A 12,216-nucleotide genomic window follows, 5' to 3' on the forward strand; every position below is an offset into this window, starting at 1 on the left:
GCTGCCATCTGCAACAGCTTCCGACCCCTTGGTCCTGCAGCCCCATGTCTGCATGTATGCCAGACCCAGATGGGGACCGTACAGCTTTCTGGAATGTGGTATGGGCACTGAAACAGCTGTCTGCACCTCTGGGCAAGCTGTCAGTGAGCCATAGCTTCACAGCTGGCTTTCAGGTTGCACTGCTGTCATGTCTTCTGGTGTCTCCACTCTGCCATCTGGGCAGCTATCAACCAGGTGTGCTCCTTGTGGTGGCCTGCTTTGCAATGTTGAAGCATGTCCTTCTGGCCCTAAATTAGGGCCATCCACCTCATCTGCCCTACAGCTGGATCCCTGGTGCTGGCCCAGGGCAGGGTCCTCTGTCCAGGTCCCGCCATTTGCCTCAGCAGCAGGGATTCTGGTGTTCCCTGTTTTAAAACTGCTAATTCTCTGAAACCACCCTCCCCCCATATTCTCTCATTAAAATACCCAAAATCTGTGTTCTTGCACAATTAAAATGAAATGCCACTATATAGAGAGAGATCAGTTCAGCAATATTTTATTGATATATTTACAAATTTAAACCAATTTGGAAGACTACCTGTGCCACTATCATCATAATAAAACCAATTCTAAATATCTATACACTTTGGTGTTTGCTTTTGGTTTTCTTATTGTAAAAATATCAGAGCTGCCCCTGCCTCTGCCCCCTTTACTCACTAGAATGTGGGGTGCTAAGCAGCACTGATATACCAGTGTCCTGCCCCAGCCCTTGCCCCTCACTCCCAATTCACAGCCCCACCAGTGCCCCTCACTCTTGACCCACAGCCCCTGCCTGGCCCCACTAGCTCCCTCCTGGCAGCAGCTCTGTCCTAGCACCACAACATCTAAGCATCATAGCTCAGCCCCTGGCATGGATCTTTGAGAGCTCTTGGTGCTCTGGTGAAGTGCCCGATGATTGGAAGAGGGCCAACGTCATGCCTATCTTCAAGAAAGGGAGGAAAGTAGATCTGGCAAACTACAGGCCCATCAGCCTGACCTCTATCATGGGGAAGGTCTTGGAAAAGATTATCAAGGAGGCCATCCTTAACAGCCTAGCTGAAGGCAGTATCCTGAGGCATACCCAGCATGGGTTTGTTGCGGAAGAACAGAGGGAACTTGGACTGACTTTCAGGGTTGGCATCAGCATTTAAAAGAGTCCAGGACAGTACAAACAAAGTTGTGACCAGGAACCTGAACTGCCGTGGTGGAGTGCACCAAATGACCAAGTAGCAGACCTGATGTTTTAAAAACCATGTGTCTTCTCCTTTTGTTGCTTTCTGCATTGCAATGTACTGCTTGTAAAACACCTTTATTATCCATAATGTTTCATTTGCACAGCAGTGAAGGCCACTGGGCATCTATACTCATGCTCTGGGGTAGAGGTAGGGTGTGGCTCTGAGAGCCCCTCTAATTAAACAGCCCACAGCAGTTACATGTATTCAGCACCCCACACTCCAAAACAGTGACAGAGGCACTTTAACTAAAGTTTGTTCAACAAGCTTTAGTTATAGTGCCCCCCCACCACCGTTTTGAAACATGGGGACACTGAATACATGTGACACAGAGGCTGCTGGAGTGAACTAATTAACATGCTCCAGCAGACTCGCGGGCTCCAGCAGACTCACTCAAGCAGATTTGATTAATTGAGTCTGCACCGATGCGTGCTAATTAGCACACATTGGAACTGAGGTCCATTATGTGTATAGGTACCTATTGTTCCTACTCTCTCAGGGCTGAAAAGCTTCAGGCACTGGCAAAGGGGGATGGTGCATCTGGGAGTGAAGCCAAGACTGGTGCCTTATGTTGAGCTTTGGTTGTGAGACTAATCACAGCAGAGGTCTCTTGCTGTGCACTACCACTATTGTGTTTCTGGTTGGGGGGGGTGGGGGGGTGGATGAGGCTTTAAGTAGGCAATTGACTTAAACAGTGTCAATCACAGCCTAACTGAAGTGGGACCCACAACAGAATTGTCAGGGGCCCTAACAGGCATCCCAGCCAGGACTAATTGCCCAGTTGGCCAAACCTGCCTGAGGCTCTAATGTTGTACCAGCATTGGTTTATTCGTTTTTAAAGTATTTTGCATTTGTTTTAATTTAATAATATTTAGCTTTAATCAAGCTTTAGTATAAATCAATAATATTTAGCATAAGTATAGCAGACATTTTATTTTGTTTTAATGTAGTGATTTTAAGTTGCTATTACGGATTGAGTTTGTTATTGTATCTTTATCTTTTCTTATTGTGTTCTTTTATATATACTTGGATGTATGGATGAATGAATGAAGAGTGGATAGTAAAAGCAGAGTATGTCAGCAAGCAAGTTACCAAATGGTGAATCATGCTGAAGTAGCTGAAGAATTCAGTCTGTACTAGGAGAAAAATAAAGGTAAACAGAAAAGATAAGATTGAAGACAAGGTTTGCAACATCTCAATGCTAGACATCCTGGACACAGCCCACACCAGTGATAATGGAAGAATGTTGTAGAACAGAGTGATTGAAGAGCAACACCTAAGGACAATGATGCATGAGCCTAACCGCTTGTCAGAATTGAAAAGTACTGAGATTTTAGACAAAGAAGTTAGAGAGTCAGGAAAGGTAGACCAGTCACCCAACACCAATCTGGTAATCCCTATAAAGGAGAGAAACTTAGCAGCAAGAAGTGGAGAGAGACTCTGCAAACTTCACTGGAACACAGACTGATCTGTATCCCCCGTTCCTGCTCTCATATTAGCTAGGCTGGCCACTAGGCCTGTGTGAGTCGGCAGTGATCCAATCCGGCTTCGGATCCAGCCACTTCACATGGCAGTGATCAAATCTGGAGCTCCAGATTGGTTTGTCGCTTCGATTTGGCTGAAGTGGCTCCAAATCTTCGGAGCTGGTTTGGAGATCCGGCTATGAGCTATAATGGGAGATCAATGAAATCTCTATAACTTTATTGTTTTAGCTCTAATTTGGGTACAAATTGCAGAAGTGGTAGCCTCTGCTAAGAGCATGAAACCTACCAAGTTTCAAGAAATTCAGTGTAGGAGTTCAGGGGGAACTGCACCCCAAATTCTTGAAAGCAAAACTCCTGTCACATTTATTTGTTACACCACAGGGGGGCTGAAAGCTGCAGGGGTGGTAGCCCCTGGTTAGGCCACAAAGCCTGCAAAGCTTCAAGAAGATCAGTGCTGGTGTTTAGGGGGAACTGCTCCCCAAGCTGCAGACAGGCAAACCCATGACACAAATTACCCTGTGTGTGTTAAGGTGCAGCAGGCTTAAAATTGCAGGGGTGGTGGCTCCTGCTCAGGCCACAAAGCCTGCCGAGTTTCAAGGAGATAGGTGCAGAGGTTTGGGGGTAACTGCTCCCCAAGATGCTGACAGGCAAAATTCATGACACAAATGGCACTGTGTGTGTTAAGGTGCAGCAGGTTGAAAACTGCAGGGTTGGTGGCCCTGCTCAGACCACAAAGTCTGCCAAGTTTCAAGAAGATCGGTGCAGAGGTTTGGGGGTAACTGCACCTCAAGCTGTTGACAGGCAAAACTCATGATGTAGGTGGGTGCTTGGGCAACTGCATCTCTCTTGGGGCACAAGAGGGTGAAATCTAATGTAGGCCTGGGTGCTGGGCCCTGCCAGGCCATGAAACCTGCCAGCTGTGTGTGTCTTACTGAGGGAGTCTGTTGTCCAGGGTCCTGCACCTCAAGCTACTGACAGGCAGAACTCGTGTGATGGGCTAGCTGGCAGTGACTTAGCCCAGGGATTTTGAAATGGTAAAAGATGATTGGAAGACTTGGGATTCCCTTTCCTCACCAATCAGGCCCCAGAGACTCACCCTCTGTGTCCCCTGATAGGCCCCTTGTGTCACCTGGAGGGGGATAAAAGGGGCAGCATGGCTGACTCAAGGGAGAGACCAGTGAGGGACCACAAGGAAGGAGCTTCAAAGAGCTGGGCTAGCAGGGTGGGAGCAGCTGCCCCAGAAGAGCCTGAAGGAGTGGGACCTGAAGGCAGCAGTTGGACCCTCAGCAGCATGGAGTGCGGCCAGCAGGAAAGTCTCCCCCCTGGGCTCCAGGATCACCAACGAGAGGCTGTGGCCAGCAGGAGGGGCTCCCGAACTCCAGCAAGGATCTGAGCAGTGACCTGAAAGGTTCCCAGCTCTGCTTCCAGCTCCTCCAATAAGAGGCCAGGCAGCTTGACGTGAGGCCAGGGCTCTGGGAAGGTCAAGACACCTAGCAGCTTGAAGCAGTGTCACCAGTGGTGACTGTGTGGTAGTGTTTCTGCCTACCACGTGGGAAAGCTGAGTCCTGCCTATCACGTGGGAAAAGTGGTTTCTACATTCAAACAAGCACCTAACCTCATCACCAGAACTGAAGCCAACTTCCTACAGTTCAAAACACAAAACCTGCCAACTATCTCCAGTACCCCGACAAACTGCACACCAGAATCTATCAAAGACAACAAAACACAACTACCTGTGGGGGAACATTCCTCACAAAAAAACCCCACTCTGCCTCCAGTCTCTCAGGCCTGATCCTGAGAAGGAAAAATTTACAATGCAAACCACTTTTCAGAGCTGGGCCTATGAACTGCACTTCATCAACCTCCTAGGTAGTACGTACAGAAACTCATGGACTCAATATACTCAGTGAAGTTCTGGCACACTGCAACCTGCCAGACATCTGACACCCCAGGCACCTCTGCACTTTAACCTGCCTTGCTACATCCCCTTCCCCCCCTACTCCCCACCTAGGCTGTCCCTTCCCTCTGACACCTCCATTTCCATTTTCACTGACTGGCATTCTTGCCTGCATTGCAGACCAGGCCAGCCTCTGGCTTATTTACTATTCCTTCCACCCAGAACCACCTGCAAGTACTTCCTCAGCCTGACAAAGGGGTTGATAACCCTAAAGCTAGCATTCCGGGCAGCTAAGCTGAGCTCACCAGGAGCTTCACAACTGCACTGCAACCAGCAAGCATCAAGCCTGTCAAAGATGTGACAGGTCTAGGCGTTCCCCATCCAGGACTTTCTGTGTGTGTGTGTTAGCTGGAGGTTATGGCACCTCCTACCCACCTTTCACCAGGGAATCATTGGTCCTGGCATTTACGGGGTGGCTGCACCACCAACAGTCCCACCAGGCCTCCCTACCCTGGCAGGGTGCAGTTTTAGTGGTCATGCCCAGGACTTGGGGCCTCCTCCTTCCCCATAGCCCCAATCCCATACCTCCAAGTTCATCCTGGCAAGGGAATGAGCTGAGCAGGGACATGTTCTTCCCCTGGTGGCTGGTGATGCAGGTAGTGCCCCCTCCAGCTGAGAGTGGGGCATTACTCAGCTTTTCCAAACCTCAAAAAGGGAAATTGGTGCAGATGGAGTGAGGAGGGTGGCACTCAGTCCATATGCAGGTGGAGCTTGGGGAACCCCAGCAGCAGGAGGTTCACCTTTAGGAACACCAGATGCTCCACCAATGTTGAATCCAAGCAGGTGTGGTGGGGTATCACAACATCCCCAGCAATGCTGAACACCCTCTCACTTGGAACACTGGTCGGTGGACAGGACAGGTGTTGCTGGGCAACCATGGCCAGATCCTGCCACATCTGGCTGTGGTTTGCCCAGTAGGCCAAGGGGTCACAGTCCAGTGGCTCTGCATCCTCAGCGAGATAGGTAGCCACTGAAGCCTTAGCACTACCCACCTGAGGCTGGGGTCTGGTGTGTTTGGACCCCAGCATTGAAGACATGCCCATGGCCCACATTGGCAGTGGCTGGTGTGAAGAAGACTGGCTGGTGCTGGCACCAGTGCTGATGCTGATGTTGGAGCTGGTGCTCATGCTGGGAGTGCTGGCACAGGAAAGTGGATCCCCCTCTTCCACATCACTTCAGCATCCCTGACTTTGTTCACCAGCACCTGCATCCAGTGATCAAGGGTTTGGGGGCTGCCAGTGCCCATGCTTCCTTCCCTCTCGGGTCGCACATGCCCACAATCAAGTGGACCGTACTGGACCAAAAGGGATCCAGCCATCTTCTGATGCCCTCCTTCAGCCACCTCACCTGTGCCTGCATGTCTGGTGACAGTGGCCTGCCCCAGCCAGGGACATTGATCCCCTGGAACTTCTCCATTTGGTTCTCCAGTTCCCTCACTAGGGGGATTACCTGGATGAGGAGGGCATCATCAGCACTAAGGGTCTCAGTGGCCTTGAGGAAGGGCTTGAAGACCCCCAAGATCTGGGAGATGGTACCCCACTCAGCTCTGTTCAGAGGGGCACTGATCCCAATCTCCCCAAGCAAGGCCATATCATGGATGGCCTTCTGTGGCTCCACCAACCTTTGGAGCATCAGGTATGTAGAGTTCCCCTGAGTCTCCACATCCTGTATGATTCTGTGCTGAGGGATGCTCAGCTCTGCCTGTTTCTCCCAAAGCATCTTGCCCCCCTTGATGCTGTGGTGGAAGTAGCCTGGCACCTTCCTGCATTTAAAAATCAGCTGGCTTGTAGCAGTACTGGTGGCGGTGCCATCACTGAAAGCCCTGTCCCCCTCCAAGGCATCCCTCACTATTAGGTGCAACCTGTGTGGCACACAGCGGATGCCAACAAAGTTGGCATCATGAGCAGTCTTCACCATATTGGCCACACTGTTGGTGACCAGAAACCCATGGGTGAGCTCAGCCTGCTCAACGAGCCACCCCTGCACCATGCAGTTCATGGCCCCCATGATCTCCCTTGCTGTATGGGACTCATCCAGCACCTCGGCTTGCAGTAGAGTCCACCAATGGCTGGACTGATTGCACCAGTGCCCTGTGAAGGAGAGGTAGGTATGATCACCACCCTGGCTGCTCCAGATGTTGGAGGTGAAGTGCAAGGCTACCTGAGGCCCTGCCTTGTGCAGTTCCTCCCTCAAGTACTCCCTGCATGCCTCATACAGGGATGGCACCACCGCCATGCTGAAAGTGGTGCATGCAGGCACTTTGTAAAATGGGCCAGAAGTGCTACAAACCACCTGAACCCTGGCCACGCAACTAGGGAGAAGGGCTACCCAGAGCAAGCATCTCCCCAATGCTCTGGGTGATCTCGCTTGCCTTGGGAATGCACCCCACTTTCTGTCCACCTTTCTTCCACTGGTCCAGGGTGGCCTGCCTCTGCTTTGGGGGGATGGGGGCTTTGGACCAAGTGGGGGACTTTCCCTTCAGCACACTTGCACTGATGCTAGGCTGAGCAGGAAGAAGGGCAAGGGGGTAGTGCCTCCTCAGGTGCAGCAGCATCACCATGATGGAGAAGTGTCTCACATCCTTTCCACAGCTCATGTGCTGGTAGATGGCACACCTGGGATCATCTTCCACCTCAAAATGCTCCCACACTACCCTAGTCCCCTGCTTCTGGGTTGAGGGTGAGGATCCTGCCTTTTCCCCCTTCTCAGCAGGCTGAGGCTCAACAGCAGGAGGAGCTGCCTCAGATGAGCCACTTGCCTTCACAACCTCAGCCTCCTCCGAGGTGCTCCTTTCCAGAGGACACCTGGGTCTAGAGGAAACTTGAGGGGTGTAAAGCAGAAATTCTGATTCCCTCTCAGTCCCCAGAATTGCTTGAGTCAGTGTGCTCAGCATCCCTGGTTCCAGCTCCAGCTCCTCCTCTGGAAGTGGGAGGCTCACACTGAGAGCTGAAATTGGGATGGAGAAGACAGCAATTCCACTGCTGCTTCCCACTTCTGGACTGAGCAGAGGTGGTGCAGGTGCAGGGACATCAGGTGCAGATACTGCTCCCACCTCCTTGCTTCCAATGGCAGCACTGATGTCATGGCTGCTTGGGAATAGAATGCGTCTGTGTTTGGGAGGGGAGGGGCTTTCAGCTCTAGCTTTCCCCCTACCCCCTCTCCCTCTCCTGCCAGAAGACCTGGCACCTGACTTTCCAGCACACTTCATATTGATCTTTCCTGTGCTGCAAAAGATGTGTGTGTGTGTGTGTGTGTGTGTGTGTGTGTGTGTGTGTGTGTGTGTGTGTGTGTGTGTGTGAGAATCCTTTTGTATTGTGCATTTTATTCCCCCTGTTGTGTGCATGCACTGGCCTCTTCTTTGATTGTTTGCTTCAGTGTTAAGGGTTGTGTAAAAATTGTGTGCTGCCTCTCTGTCTGTCTTCTGCTATGAATATCTGATTTTTTTGTATATTGCCTCTGTCTAACTGCGTGTGTGTGCACGTGCAAGCAATCTGTGCCTACCTGCACAGTGATAAATCACACTAGGAGGGAAAACACACCTTTCTTTTTGCAAAATTTCCACAAAAAAAAGAGCAAATATAAATTCAAAGTAATAAATTGAATAGTAATACTAATAATAATTGAATAGAAAAGCTAAGCTAAGTTAACCTAAGCTAAATCCTACCCACTCCTTTGTAACGCGTTTGCGCAGGCAGGTGAGCAGGGAGGGCTGGGAGGGAGACTCCATTCAGAGTAGGGCAAGGTGTCCTGGGGCACCAGGGTTACAGGAGGACCCCAGGCCAAAGTAAAAGAAAGCCCCAACTTACCTCCTGCAGGGGCTGAAAAGCGTGGGGAAACGTGAGCAGAGAAACTGCCTATGCAGTTCATCAGCTGTGTTCATATCCAGCTGGGGCCAGGTGACATCACCTGGAAACACCACCCAGCAGACACAAAAGGTGGCCTCGAGAGCACAGGAAGGGAGCCGGTGAGCGGAGGCTCCACAGGGAAGCCCACGGCATGGGAGGCACAGCCTCAGTGTCAGTCAGTCCGGGAAGATGGGGGCAGAGCCAGCAGAGGAGCCGGCGAAGGCCCCAGCAGAGAAGCCGGCAGAGAAGCTTGCAGCAGAGCTGGCATCAGCAGAGAAGCCAGCAGCGGAGCTGGCAGAGGAGCCAGCGAAGGCTCCAGCAGAGCCAGCACCGGCAGAGAAGCCGGCAGCAGGGGCACCGGCAGAGAAGCTGGCAGCGGAGCCAACAGAGGAGCCAGCAAAGATTCCAGCAGAGCCGGCACTGGCAGGGAAGCCAGCAGCAGAGCCAGCGGAGAAGCCAGCAGAGGAGCTGGTGGAGGCTCCAATAGAGAAGCCCAGGGAAAGCAGAGGTGAAGACAAGTGCTGGGGAAGCTGGAGCATCTATGGGGAACCTGGAGAAGAGGTAAAGAGGGCAGGGCCGATGGGAACCCCAACTAGGAATGCCGCAGGGTGAGCGGCAGAAGACCCCAAGCGGGACTGGTCAACGAAGTAAGGGAGCCTTCAGCTGGGCCTGCAGCATTCCCCCTGCCCCAAGAGGATCAGTTGCAGCCCATAGGATCTGGCCGACTGGGACGCCATCCCTGCAGTAGGGCCGAGCCTAAGAGGGGAGATAGCAGCCCCGAGTGGGGCAAGCCAGCAGGTTTGGGTACTGAGGCACCGGGATATTACAGGGCCCATAGGCTGAGAGGTACTTTATATTTCTTTGGGGCCTCCTGGCCTGCCAGTCCCATCTCTCTGGCAGTCACGGTGGTGGGGTCGCACAGTGAGTCATGATGGGGGGGAAAAGGGAGCTAGGGACAAGGGGATAGATGAGGCTAGGACAAAAGGGCCTCGTAGCCTTCACACCTGAGCTGTGACCCATGGTCACTGGGGGCCCATGGATGGAGAGCCATGGGAGGCCAGGGTACATACCAAGAAGAACCAGGGATGCTAAAGGGCCAGAAGACCCGCAATTGAAGGTGGCGAGTGGCCGGGGTGTAGGGGAGGTCGGAGCCCCGTGAGTGCCCACCGAGAGGCATGATGGCCCTGAAGGCTGCCTCAAAGGGGAACCCCTCCACTGAGGTTCCATTCAAAGTCATGGCAGGTGAGTTAAGGGGACCCCTGGACATCAGCCAGGGTAGCCTTTGGGGTCCACTCCCAGGCCTAGGACAGACAAGATCAATAGTCCAGGCCAAGGCCGCAAGAGAATGCCTGATAGAACAGAGGTGGGCACACAAGGGTAAGGGCAGGGGCTCCACAGGAATTTAAATAAACAGCACTCGATATGACGGTGTCAACCTGGAGTGCTTCTAGGGCCCGGGGGGCGTTGCCTACCCGAGGCTTGTCTGAGGCCTCCACCCAGACAGAGCCCTTGGGGGGGGGCTAGCATCCCCCTCCCCCCTGGCCTGCAGGGGATGCCCAGCAGGACTGGGGGGTGCGGGGAGCAGGGGCCCCCACACCTGTCCTGCAGGTGCCCATCTTAGGGCCCTGGAGGTGCAGGTGAGGGAACTCCAGGAAGAGGTTAGCAGCCTGAGGGACATCAGAGAGGCACAGGATGAGATTGATGGGTACTTTCTCTCCCTGCAGGGCCAAGCACCTAAAGGAGATGTGCCAAAAGGAGTAGCACCCCGGGAGGCACCATGCCCAATGGAGTGGCGGACAGTTCCCCCCAGGGCAAGGGCTGCTCACAGGAGTCCAGTACCAGTCTCCCCAGTTCAGCTGTGGAACAGGTACGAGGCCCTGGTGACACTACAGGAGGAGAGAGGGGAAGAAACCATCAGAGAGGAGGACACTTCACATTCCTTGTGCCCCAACCAGACTGAAAGTGCTAAGCTGACCCAGAGGAAGAACCATCGGGTGATCGTCATAGGGGACTCAATCCTGAGAAATACAGAGGGTCCCATCTGTTGCCAGGATCCCTCACATGAGGTCTACTATCTGCCCGGCGCCAAGATCAAGAACATGACGGGGATGATCCCAGCCATTATCCGCCCCACAGACTACTACCCCATGGTCCTTATCCACGTGGGTACAAATGACACGGCCAGGAGAAGCCTCGATCACCTGATGGCAGACTACCAGGCACTGGGGGGTGCTGCTGAAGGAGATAGGGGTGCAGGTGGTGTTCTCCTCCATCCTACCAGTGAGCAGACTTGGAAGGAGACAAGAAACCTGCATTGGCGAGGTCAACTTCAGACTTCAGAATTGGTGTCTCGAGGCAGGCTTTGGCTTCCTGGACAACGATCCGCACATCATGATGAGGGACATGTTCGGATGGGATGGGCTGCACCTTTCCCCCAAAGGTAAGCGTGTTTTCTCTTCTAGGTTGGCGGATCTCCACCGGCAGGCTTTAAACTAGGCCCACTGGGGGAAGGGGATGACGTGGGCAGAGGAAGCCTCAGACAAGCAAGCCAAGCATCGCCTGCAGGAGCAGCTCAGCCTAAACTGATGACAAGAGAAACAGGTAATCAGGTAAGTGACATGGGCCTGGGTACCGCTGGGATTAGGGGAGCTGTCCATTCATCCTCAGGAGGCCTCAAATGCCTCTATACTAATGCCCGCAGCATGGGGAACAAGCAGGAGGAACTAGTCCTCCTGCTAGCCAGCACCAACCCAGACCTAGTGGGGCTCACCGAAAAGTGGTGGGACCCAACGCATGACTGGGCAGTGAATATCAAGGGCTACAGGCTCTACAGGAAAGATAGGACAGGTAGGAAGGGTGGGGTTGTGGCGCTCTATGTCAAGGATCAACACACATCCAAAATGTGTATCACTGGGTCAGAGGAGGAGCAAACGAAGTGCTCTGAGTTAGAGTACAAGGGGGTCAGGGAGAAAGGGACTTAACGGTGGGGGTCTACTACAGACCACCCAACCAAGGAGAAGATTGAGACCAGGAATTCATAAGTCAGCTCACGGAGATAGTTAGGTCCAAGGATGTGGTCATCATGGGTGACCTAAACTTGCCAGACATCTGCTGGGAGGAGCAGACAGCCAGGTCTGACCGCTCACACAGGTTCTTAACTGACATACAGGACCCCCATCTAACCCAGGGGGTGCACAGCCCCACCAGGGGAGACGCCTTGTTGGATTTGGTCCTGGCCACAGGCGACGACCTGGTACGGGGTCTGCGGGTGCTCAAAAACCTAAGCGATAGTGATCATCATCTGCTGGAATTCACCATGCAGCACAAGGTGGTGAAAGCCTCCAGCAAGGCAGCAGCCCTCGACTTCAGGAGGGCAGACTTTAATGAGGTAAGAAAACTAGTGGGGGAAGCACTGACGTCCCAGAGCTGGAGGGAGTTGAGTGTCCAGGAGGAGTGGTCGCTTCTTAAGGAGACAATCCTCCAAGCTCAAAGGGAAGTAATCCCTACATGAATCAAAGGTAGCAAGAGTGTGCAAAGGCCCCATGGCTCACCAAAAGCATCCGGGAACATCTCCAAACAAAAAAGGAGGCGTACACCTGTTGGAAGGGAGGGTCCATCACAAGACAGGGCTATACCTCCGTAGCTCAGGAATGTAGGGGGGCGGTCAGGAAGGCCAAGGG

The sequence above is a fragment of the Alligator mississippiensis genome, chromosome 9 (assembly GCF_030867095.1).
Source record: "Alligator mississippiensis isolate rAllMis1 chromosome 9, rAllMis1, whole genome shotgun sequence".
In the NCBI taxonomy this organism is placed as follows: Eukaryota; Metazoa; Chordata; order Crocodylia; family Alligatoridae; genus Alligator; species Alligator mississippiensis.